The sequence below is a fragment of the Apium graveolens genome, chromosome 7, assembly GCF_009905375.1.
Source record: "Apium graveolens cultivar Ventura chromosome 7, ASM990537v1, whole genome shotgun sequence".
NCBI lineage: Eukaryota > Viridiplantae > Streptophyta > Magnoliopsida > Apiales > Apiaceae > Apium > Apium graveolens.
Window position 1 is genome coordinate 257,208,149 of NC_133653.1, and position 12,655 is coordinate 257,220,803.

Here is a 12,655-nt window from a genome sequence, read left to right on the forward strand (position 1 = left end):
AAATCTATTCATCCCCTAGAGTTTGTAGGATTTCCAGATCCGATTAAAGCTCAGTCTTGGTTGAGAGAAATGGAAAAGGCTTTTGAGTTAGCATAAGTTATGGATGATAAGAAGGCGCAGTACGCGAGTTATTATCTTAAGGATAAGGCTAGTTATTGGTGGGAATCTACTAAGGCATTGCTTGAAGGAAAAGTTATAACCTGGGAGAAGTTTACAGAGATGTTTTTAGAATAGTATCTACCAAGTTATATGCAAAACCAGTTGGAAATGAGATTTCTGAATCTTAGACAAGAGGACATGACCGTGGCGGAAATATGAGGGGAAGTTTTCAGATTTGGCCAAATTTGTGCATGAGTACGTGAATACGAAAGCTAAGAAGGCTAAAAGATTCCAACAAGGACTTAATCCGTGGATTCAGAGTCAAGTGGCTCTTCTGGAGATAAGGACTTACGCTGCTTTGGTTAAAAAATGATGATTGTAGAAGGAGAAAGAGAAGCAACAAAGAGGGAAAGTGAAGGAAATAAGAGAAAGTTTGAGGAATCTGAACATGATCAAGAAGCTCTAAGTTTGGAGGGAAGTTTGGAAGGAATGCCGGAAATCAGAACCAGAAGTTTCAGAAGTTTAAGCCCGGGAATGGAAATCAGAAGAATCGTTTCTAGAAGACGGGACAATTAGTGAAGGATAATAGGCCCCAGATTCCAAGAGTGTAAGATTAGTGGAAAGCGACACCCGGGGAGGTGCAATAAGCTAAATGTGACGTGTTTAAAATGTAACCAGAAAGGACACTACTCAACGGAATGCCCAAGCGGTGCAGGAAAGCCAGAGATGACTTGTTTCAGGTATGGAAAGGCATACCACATGGCCAGGAACTGTAAGGAGCCTGTTCAGAAGGCAAATGTGCTTAGAATTTCTGGACCACCTTCAACAGCACCAGCAACCCAGTCAAGGGCAAGAACATTCAACATGATTATAAAAGATGCAGTGCAGAATGCGGATGTGGTAGCAGGTATGCTTGCTATAAATTCAGTAGAAGTCAAAGTGTTAATGAACTCTGGAGCTACTAGATCTTTTATTGCTAAAAGTGTTATTGATAGATTAAAGAGTGTTATGTATCCTCTTGATCCTAATTTAATTATAGAAGTGGTGAATCAAGAAAGAGTTACTGCCAATAGAATTTGTCCCGATTGCGAATTGGTTATAGAAGGTCGGCACTTTTCTGTTGACTTAATACCTTTTAAGTTAGGAGAATTCAATGTTATATTAGGGATGGATTGGTTGTCAAACCACGATGCATAAATTCAATGTAAAAGCAAAAAAGTGAAATTAATAACCAAGGATGGAGTGGAAGTGATGTTTAGAGGGAAGAATCAAGAAAGGAAGTTTCTAACCGCTATCCAAACGAAGAGATTGTTACGACAGGGATGCGAAGTGTATTTGGCTCATGTAAATGATGTAGAGGCGGAATCTTTAAGAATTGAAGATATTCTAGTAGTTGAAGATTTTCCCGATGTGTTTCCAGATGAATTACCGGGACTACCTCCGGATCGAGAGATCGAATTCACGATTGATTTGACTCCTGGAACGGAACCAGTTTTGAAAGCTCCCAATCGAATGACGCCTGACAAGATGAAGGATTTAGCGATGCAGTTGCAAGAATTGTTGAACAAAGAAGTTATTCGCCCAAGTATGTCCCCGTGGGGTACACCAGTGCTGTTCATAAAGAAGAAGGACGAAAGCATGAGATTGTATATCGATTACCGCGAATTGAATAAGTTGACTATTAAAAATAAGTACCCTTTACCGTGAATTGATGATTTATTTGATCCGCTGAAAGGAGCTACCTATCTCTCGAAGATTGATTTAAGATCTGGATACCATCAATTAAAGATCAAGGCAGAAGACATACCCAAGAAGGCATTTCAAACGAAATATGGACACTGTGAGTTCTTGGTAATGACATTTGGGTTGACAAATGCACCAGCTGCATTTATGGATCTCATGAATAGAGTGTTCAAGCAATATTTAGACAAGTTCGTAATAGTGTTTATTGATGATATCTTGATATACTCCAAGACTTAGGCAGAACATATGGAACATTTGAGGATTTCTTTGGAGATTTTAAGGAAAGAGAAGTTATACGCGAAGTTTTCAAAATGTGAATTTTGGCTAAAGGAAGTTCAGTTTCTCGGACATGTAGTTAATAGTGAAGGTATCAAAGTCGATCCCGCAAAGATAGAAGCTGTGATGAATTAGGATAGGCCAAAGACTCCCACGGAAGTAAGAAGTTTTCTCGGATTAGCAGGATATTATAGAAGATTTGTACAAGATTTTTCTAAGATTATTGTTCCATTGACTAAGTTGACAAGGAAGAACGAGAAGTTTGTTTGGATGGATAAGTGTGAGGAAAGATTTCAAGAGCTAAAGAAAAGGTTAGTAACTGCACCAGTGTTGGTTCTACCCGATGAAAAGGGTGAGTTTGTGATCTACAGTGATACTTCGTATAAAGGACTAGGTTGTGTGCTAATGCAACACAGAAAGGTGATAGCATATGCGTCAAGGCAGTTAAAGCCGCACGAACAGAAGTATCCTACGCATGATTTGGAATTAGCAATCATAGTGTTTGCTCTTAAGATTTGGAGGCATTATTTATACGGAGAAAAGTGTGAGATTTATACAGATCACAAGAGCTTAAAGTATATCTTTATGCAGAAAGAACTGAACATGAGGCAAAGGAGATGGTTGGAATTGATCAAGGATTACGACTGTACGATAAGTTATCATTCCGGGAAGGCGAATGTTGTAGCGGATGCGTTGAGCCACAAGGAAAGGTTGAATGTGTTGACTTCTTCCGAAGAGTTGATCAAGGAATTTGGGAAGTTGGAAATAGAAGTACGAGTTCCAGGATTTGCAAATGAAGCAATGTATGCAATGACATTTCAGCCAGAAATTTTGGAAAAGATTCGATATTGTCAAGAACAAGTGATGAATCACGAAAAGGACAAATTAACATGAGAAGAGGTGAGGGCTCAAAAGGATGAAAAAGGAATATATCGCCTTGGCTCGCGTATGTGTATTCCTAATATGATGGAATTAAAGCACGAGATTCTTCAGGAAGCGCATAGCTCAAGGTTTTCGATTCACCCTGGAAGTACGAAAATATACAAGGACTTAAAAGAGAATTATTAGTGGCCGAACATGAAAAAGGAGATCGCGGAATGGATAAGTAAATGCTATATGTGTCAAAGAGTAAAAGGAACATCAGCGACCGAGTGGATTGTTTCAACCACTAGATATACCCGAATGGAAATGGGAACATATCGTGATGGATTTCATGGTAGGATTACCAAAAACCAAGTCAAACCATGATACGATTTGGGTAATAGTCGATCGACTGACAAAATCAGCGCATTTCTTACCAATCAACGAAAGATTCTCATTGGGAAAGTTGGTTAAGCTGTACTTGGATGAAATCGTAATGCGGCATGGAGTACTAATGTCTATCGTATCTTATAGGGATCCGAGATTTAACTCAAGATCTTGGCAACAATTTCATGATCATTTGGGAACGAAGTTGAAAATGAGCACTGCATATCATTCGCAGAGAGACGGACAAAGCGAAAGAACTATTCAAAAGATCGAGGATATGTTGAGAACTTGTACATTGGATTTCAAAGGAAATTGGGACGACCATTTGTCGTTGATTGAATTTTCTTACAACAACAGTTATCAAGCGAGTATCGGCATGCCTCCCTATGAAGCGTTGTATAGAAGAAAATGCAGATCCCCTACCTATTGAGATGAGGTTGGCGAGTGCAAGCTGTTGGGCCCAAAATTAGTGCAATAAACAAAAGAGAAAGTCGAAGTAATTCGCAAAAGGCTGGTAGCTGCTCAAGATCAACAAAGAAAGTATGCAGATCAAAATAGTAAATATATGCTATTCGAACCCGGAGACAAATTATTGTTAAAGATCTCTCCAGGGAAAGGTTTATCCAGATTCGGGAAGAAAGGGAAGTTGAGTCATAGATATATTGGACCATTCGAGGTGTTAAGGCAAGTCAGAAAGTGGCATACGAGCCAATGTTACCTCTGCAGATGCAACATCTTCATAATGTATTTCACGTGTCTCTATTGAAAAAGTATAATGCGGATGTTAGTCATGTGATTGAGTTAGAACCAGTGGAATTTAACAAGATCTTTCATATGTGGAACAACCAGTGCGAATCTTAGATCGAAAAGAGAAAGCACTTAGAAATAAAGTGGTGCCTTTAGTTAGAGTTTTATGGAGAAATCCTAAGATAGAGGAATCGATTTGGGAATTATAAGTGAAATGCGAGAGAAATATCCCCATCTATTTGTTTAGACTAGATTCCGAGGACAAAATCCTTTTAAGGGGGGTAGATTGTAGCGACTGGGAATTTCGCGACGTGATTAAGTGAATACAGTATAATTTTATGTTGTAATTGTGAATTTATGTGAATAAATAAAAGGTTAAATGATTTTGTGGTTAATTGTCGTTGTTGTATAATAGTAACTGGGAACGTAAAAAAACTTGTTCCCGTTTGATGAGTCGGCTATGTCGTCGGGCCGTCAAGTTGAACGGAACCCGTATTAAAAAGAGATGAAAATATTTAAAAGTGTGAATGAAAAATATATGTGGTGATCCTATGTGTTTACATACTATTTGATGTGTGCATGTTCGAATTCGAAATCGGTTTTATTTTTTTAAATGTTTTTAAAAGGGATTTTAAGGATTCATTAATCTTAAAATATTTTTATAAAATTATAGAAATATGACTAAGGTGCGAAATTTGCTTTATTTCTTTTAAATTAGTCCAAGGGATTTTTAGCAATATAAGTGGGAATTATGTGATAGTCTAGATATTTTAAAATGATTGTATTGAGTTTAAATTCTATTATTTGGATTTATTTGTAAAATCCATAAAAAATTATTTATTCGCTCAAAAATGTATTTAAAAATAATAGTGTAAAGCTAATTTTATATTTTTTATTTCATAAACAAGAATAGTTTCATTTTCGGATTTTGTAAGATAATTATATTTTATTATAATTGGTTAATGCATTAGAGAATTAGAAAAGGGAAAAGAAAATTCAGATTTTTATTTGCAAATTACTCAATTGCCCTTTTTGGCTATATATATACCCCCACTCCCTTCTCTTTTCTTTCTTCTCCCCACCGATTCTCTCTTCTCTATCTTTTTCTCTCCCACTCTCGGCTTTTCTCACTCTCCCTCTCAGTACACTCTCTCTTCAATCTATCTTCCATTTCTCATCCATTCTTGATTCTAAAACCATATATATGTAAGATTTTTCTCCTTGTATGCATATATGTGGATGCATGTGATTATTTTTGAGTTTTGGAGAAACCCCAAGTTGGGTTGTTTGGTTCTTTGGTTCGGTTTTAGAGAAATCGAGAAGGGGTTTGATTTTTTCTCATGGTTTGATGATGATTCTATGATTGCATGCTCGTTTTAGTATCAAAAATTAATTCAAGGTGGAACTACGGCTGGAAACCCCGAAACGGGGCACCACCGATTTTTTCCATCGTCGGCGGTGAACCTATGATGAGTCGACGGGGAGGATGATGTACATGAGTCTGATATTATATCTAAAATTTTGTTTTAAACTTGGTTCCTTACATGCATGTAAAGTTTTAGTATGATCAACTTATATTTAGTTTCGATTTTGAAAGAAAATAGTTTAAATGTCTAGAATATGGGCTAAATCGAAATGGATTTGTAATTTGAAGCCTAGCATGTCGAATTGATTGGTTGCGTGTTGATTCTTAAGGTTTGATCCTATTTTGTCATTAGCTAGGTTCGAATTTTTTTATAAAATCGTAAGGGGAAATGATTTTTTTCAAATATAGTTGATGCATGTTAGTTCTAAATGGTTGCATGTGATTTTGTTTGATTTTTTTCTTGATGTTGGGATTCAAATTTTTTATTATAAAAAGGTGGGGATGGTTGCTTGTCAAGGGTAATTGATGTTTAAGTGGTTTAACGGTCTTTTGATATGATTATGCGGTTTTGGTTCGAATTTGTGGATTAAAAAGAAAGGAATTAGTTATTTTGTTGATGAGTTATACGAATTGCGATTATTTGCTAAAGTATAGATCTTTAAGTATAAAAGTATAATGTACTATGTGTTATGTGAGTATACCGTGATTATAATCTGGTATACGAGTTAAGTGTTATCGAATTGGGGAAATCGTTAGGCGTTCTGAGAAACGTCGAGTGTTGAGTAAGTTGCTAATTAGGGATTCTGTTTGGATTGTAGATTCTAATAGCGGAGGCATCTAGGCTAGGAAAGGGAAGGATATCTTAGGTGGCAGTAGCTCAGTACCCGTCAAGCAGAAAAGCAATTTAAGGCAAGTAACTCTTCCTTCTCATATAATTTGAATATAGAGAGGAAATTATTGATGTCATGATAAAGTAGTGACTTTTATAGCACTTGTGATAAACCTGATATTGATTTTGAGAAAACCCTGATATTGTTTCCTGTGATAACTTGATATCAATCCATGTTTGACCTTTTATGGTAACCCTGTTGATTCATAAACTGATTACCTTACTCATGTTCTTTGTTATCTTATGATCTCGTAAACCCTAAGAGAACCTTTATGAATCTCCTTACGTAATGTTTTGGTTGACCCAGATTCTTCGATAACCCGTATGCCTTATTTTGTATCGATCTTTGGAACTTTCTGATCTCGAACTAGTATACCCTATCTATCATTTGATCAAGTTCTTTAGTATTGATCCCTGTTTACTTTTGATTCGTTCACTTTCCTTGAATTCTTGAATTGAACTTATGAATGATTTTCAACTTGATTGAGTCCCAATGATTTCATATTTTTGGTAATGATAAAATGAACTTAGTCAACTTTTCCTACTTCCAACATAAAGGTTTTCCAAAAGAATTCCTGATGGATTGGATAGAGACGTAAGAGACTAGTGGGACTAGTCCAGTCACATAAGAGGCTAGCGGGGCTAGTCCAATATAAGGCTGAAATACTACCATAGGTACCATAACCACCAGATGGAGGTCGGAATGGGCTGATCACTCGTATTATATTTAATAGATGGATATTTCAATCAAGGGTTCTTTTATGCTTTATAAAGAGAAAATGAATATAAACTTTAAAGCAGTTTGTTTCTTTTAATGAAATGAAATGATTTGTATCTTCGTTAAAGTTATGAAACCTGCGAACCTTGTCAACTTAATTAGTTGTCGAATCTCGAAGCTTGATTAACAGATTCCTTCATTTGAGAAACTCTTTTATAATCATGTTAATGATTTGTGATGAATGTCGGATTTCACCCCATCCCGAGCCTTGATTCTTGAAAGCCTAAACCTTCTTCATAACTTTTACCTAGCCAACTTTATATAGCTGCACCTAGAGACGAAAGTAGAATGGCTCAGATATTGATAATTATTGCTGCATTATAGAACTGTTATATAGTTGTTTTGTGAGCTTTTGTGCTCATTTATTTGCTTAGATCTAACCATGATAGTTAAGCAAGAAGATGGCCAGACTTAGGCGCACCGCTCGCAAGAGCGTTCCTGGAGGTCCCTACCGTGTAGTAGGTTTCCAGATGTCAGAGCAGGTAGCGGTGTATGTGAGCAAGCCTAATACTTGGAAGGAATATATAAGTTGAATCAGATACCATGGGTTATCTGTCGGTTTCATGTCAGAATCGAATAAATTTGTATTTAATTATGTTTTGGGTTGTATTATATTTATTCTGGTTGGTAGTTGTAATCTTGTCTCAAACTTAATCATGTTTAGATCTTGTTATTATTATCGGGGTTTATAATATATGTTGTTATTGTATTAGTTTAATGGTGTGTGGGTCCTCATTTCCTAACCCCGAGATTGAGGGCGTCACAGTAGGGACATGACCTTCTTCTTATTTTCTGTTTTGGTTTTGTCCATGACTAAGGCATGCCCATAACACCTTCCCTACATGTCTCTGTCTCCTTTGAGCTCTCCAATCCCCTCCGGGATAGAAAATTTGAGCTTCAGGTGTATAGTTGATGGTATAGCCCGGAGCTTGGTGATGGTAGGTCTTCCAAGATCATTGTTACCCAATAAGAAGATAATTATTTAAGGGGGTTGGATACAATTATCTAAACAAATCGATGAGGATGTAAGAACAATAAAATCAGTAACAGTTTATTAATTCTGGTATAAACTGTTACAAAACTCTCTCAAGAATTTCTGATGTTCTTGAGAGGTTCTAGGTTATAAAGATACTCTTGTAAAACCCTTTTCAATAATGATAACCTATTCTGTTTTTATATACTACACAGTTGCTCTATCAATCTCTATCAATTACAAGATATGTTACAATAATATTTATCATGTTTTTATATATATCTAAATTAACAGCTTCGTTCCTACAAGTTAGGAACCGACAATAAACTACTCCTCAAAAACTGGGACTGTATAAATAAGTAAATCCTAATTTATTATGTGATCTAGTCATATCCCGACCGTCTTCATCCTGACTACATGCAAATCCTGATTGACGACAGATCCTGATCCCAACAAATCCTGATTCTGACTTGGACAGTTTCTTCTAATAATCATGTTGTAAGATGATGCCGCACTTATCACATAGAATTTAATTACATGGAAAACCTGTGATGGGGTGGTTCCAAAATAACTGGAAGATAGATTATTCCCGGATGGGAATTATAGAGTTTTCAAAGCCATAGAGTGGATCTTCGAGGCAGGGGTCTATGCGAAGATGGCCCAGTTTCATTCTATTGAGTGTGTATTCAAAGACTTTTTTTGCAAAAGATCCATTGTCCACAAAAATCCTTTTTACTTCATTTTCTACAACATCTAGGGTTACTCCCAGTGCCTGGTTATGCTCCGGATCCAGTCATTCGTAATTGTAGTAAGAGAAGTAGGCTGGTTCATTCAGATACGGCTTGATCATCATTACATCATTGTCCATATTGGGACTTTCGAGTGGTGATCTTGTGCCCTATATGACAACATTAACCACGTGTTTTTCAGTTCCCGGGGCTTTGTCCCTATTATTTGGTTTTCTCTGCACGAATTGGCTCATGTTTCCCTTCTTGATTTCATCTTCAGTGAACATCTTGAAGGAAAAATAATTTTCGGTTGTATGCCCATGATATCCATAGTGTTTGTCTCTAGCCCTATTCTTCAGGTGTGCGAGCAAAGGTTTAGGGAGATAATAGAAGGGATTTCCCTTGACTTCCTTTAAGATATCATCCTGGGGCTTGTTGAGGGGTGTCCATTCGGGCTCCAGTTTGGGTTCTCTTTTGGTTTCTGGCCTTCTTTCATTTTTCTCAGGTTCACTCGGGGGTGGAGTGCCCTGGGAGCGTTGAATGTAGTTGGCATGCCTACCTGTCATGAACCTCTTATCGATTCTGTAAGCTGATTGTCGGTCCAGAGACTCTTCATCATCATTGATTCTTCTGTTCATTTTCATGGATTTGAGGAAGTCATTCTCCCTTATGAACTTTGAGGCTGAAGCATACGTTGAGGCGAGACTCTGGGGCTATATATGGATCAAGTCTTTGACGTAACCTTCGCACGATACCGGATGTAAATTTCTGCGGAAGATATTAACAGCCTCTTTTTCTTCCTAGTTAGATAGCTGGTTGACCGCCTTCTGAAACCTTTTAATGAATTCGGGGAGAGATTCGTTGCTTCTCCGTTGAATTGTTTCTAAGTGGCACATCTGCAATTTACTCATGCGATTGGCCCAGAATTGCTTTAGAAAGATTTCTCAGGAGTCTTTCCACGAGTCCACACTCCGGGATAGAATTCTGTTAAACCATTTTTAAGCCCCTCCTTTCAGCGTTGATGCAAAGAAACGACACCTTGTTAAGTTACTGTACTCGTAGATGTTCAAGATTTGCTCGAAGTAGTTAAGGTGTTCTTCAGGGTCAGCCAACCCATTGAAAGAGTCAAAGTTGAAGTGTTTGAGGAATGATTCCCGGGGTGTGGATTTCAGCTTTCTGATGAAAGGGGTGGTAGCCCCCCGACCTCCATGTCACCCTCCACTTTTCTCTTTAAATCGTGTAAGGCCCGGGCCATCTGTTCTTGCTTTGTCTCCCTTTCGGGTTCAGAATCTGAAGAGGGGCATGGATTTTCTGAGCTTTTTTCTTCAGTTTTGCCTCTTCATCCAGGATTATTTTCTCAATTGATGCTTTAGCTTTTTCCTCTTCTTCTCTCCGAATTCGATCTCAGAGCGTTGCCCTTCGAATATCTTTTCGGGCACCTTCAGTTGGCCTTTTCAAGTTTTTAGTAATTTGATCTGTGGTCGAGCCTCGGGTTTCTCCGGAATGCTCTTCTTGATTCCTAGGTCGGGTTTCTGGATCTGGGTGATTTTTCTTTTTCCACAGGTTCATAGCAGCTTGAATCTGTTATGGGGTTAGAGTCGTGGTTGAGATTTACGATGCTATGTGCATAATATTAAAAAACACCCACCTCATTTCTAAAAAAATAAAAGTACTTAGAAATTATTAAAAAATTAAAGTTTATAAGTACAATATATCAATTTATTAAATGAAAAAAATATATATTAAAAAATAAATAAAAATAACTTTAACATATCATGTTATATTATAGGAAGTAGAAATTTATCTAAAAGAAGTAAGTTATCTGACAATTAAAAATGAGATAAATATTGATTAACAAAAAAATAACTTAAAAACTAGTTTATATATAAAACTGTTTAAAATTTTTAAATTCATTATTTAATTCATTTTATATTTAAATTGACTTATAATATATGTACTAAAAGTGGATATAATTTAAAACAAAGTAAGAAACTAAAATTTAAACAGATCTTAAATAAAATAACTAATATATATGTTGTAACCAATAAAGTAAGGCAAACGTAAAACTTTATATAAGTTAATTTTAATGAAGTCATTGAAAATATTCATTGAAATTCGGGTATAGTTTATAACCTCGGTAAAGTAGAGCTAGGCATTACAATTTTTAATTCTAACATTTATTTATTTGAAAGTAGTATTACAATTTTCAATACTAATATTTATTTCTTTTAAGCATATTTCTATATCGATGTTTGACTTATACGCATAATATAATAATTAAAATTAATTAAATTTATACTCCATCCGTCCCGCTGGATAGTTTACATACACTGTTTGCACGTATTTCGAGGCTTCAATAAAGTATAGTTCTATAATGTTTTGTCTTAATTTTTTTTTGAGTAAAAGTTTAAACATGAAACTTTTTTTCAGATTTTTTTTAAAAATATATATATATATATATTATGGAAGTATACTTTAAACGAGCACTGAAAAGCGTGCCGAAAAGTAACGTAAACAATCCAATGGGCCCGAGGGAGTAATATTTTTCAACTTTTTTCATTTACAATCTGTTAAACTTAAAAATAAAAATTATATTTTTTAATATTCCCTTTTCCATATTTTAATATATACTAGCTTAAAACTCGTGCGATGCACATACTACACAATATTTTTTGATATTACTTGATTAAAAAAATATTTGAATTCAATTCTTAATTTTGTTCATTTAAAACTTTAAATGATATGAATTCATGATAATTATATAAGTAAATGTATATGTTCATAACTTTTTAGAACATTTAAACTCATTTAAAGTGATAACATTGGTAGGGGGAATATTATTATAATAAAATTATTATTTTATTGAAGGTAAACATATAATGTCTCCATTATATTGGGACCTTAAAAAAATATTATTTTAGCATGGTGATTAATTACTCGATTAACTATAACTCTATAAAAGATATTTAAAAAAGACAATATTACTGATTGAACGATATAATTTTATTTATAATTCTAAGTCTATTTTAAAAAACAATTATGTTTTAAATAAAATTTGACTTTTTATTTCACATGAATAGGATATGAATTATACTTAATCTAATATTAATTTGATTTATCTCGGATAGTGATTTACATTATTTTAATTAAGCCCGATGCCCAAAACACTGACCAAATCAAACTTATTATTTTTAGTTTAATTTTAAATTTTTTTAAAGTCCGGATCAATAAAATAATTTTGTATTAGACTGAATAATTAGTATATATTTTTTTGTTGGTCGAATTGTATTTTTATTTTAGTTTTGTGTTAGTCTGAATCAATTGTATAGTGTATTTTTTTATCCTGGATAAATAAAATATTTTATTTTGTTTATCGAAGTTCATTAGTATAATTTTTTTAGGAGGATTGATAATATTATTATTTTATCTTAACTCGAGTCACATTATATATCAACCAAATCTTAAGAATTATATTTAGTTTGTTTAAATTTAATTTTGCCCGAAGTAACAAATTAGAATGATATAGAACTCGACATGAATTAAAATTTAAATTGGTAGAAGAAGTTAAATTTAATATAAATTAAACGGATATAGAGTTCGATATAAAATAGAATTAAATTGGTAAAGTAATAGAGGAAGTTGACTTCAATATTAATTAGAATTAGAATTGATCGACCCAATAATTAGAATTAGAATAATTAAGTAAGGGTAATTAAGTAATTTCAACAAGTACCGACCGACCCACTACCAAATTTTTAATGTTTCGTCTATTATAATATAGTAAGTATACATAGACACCTACATAAAA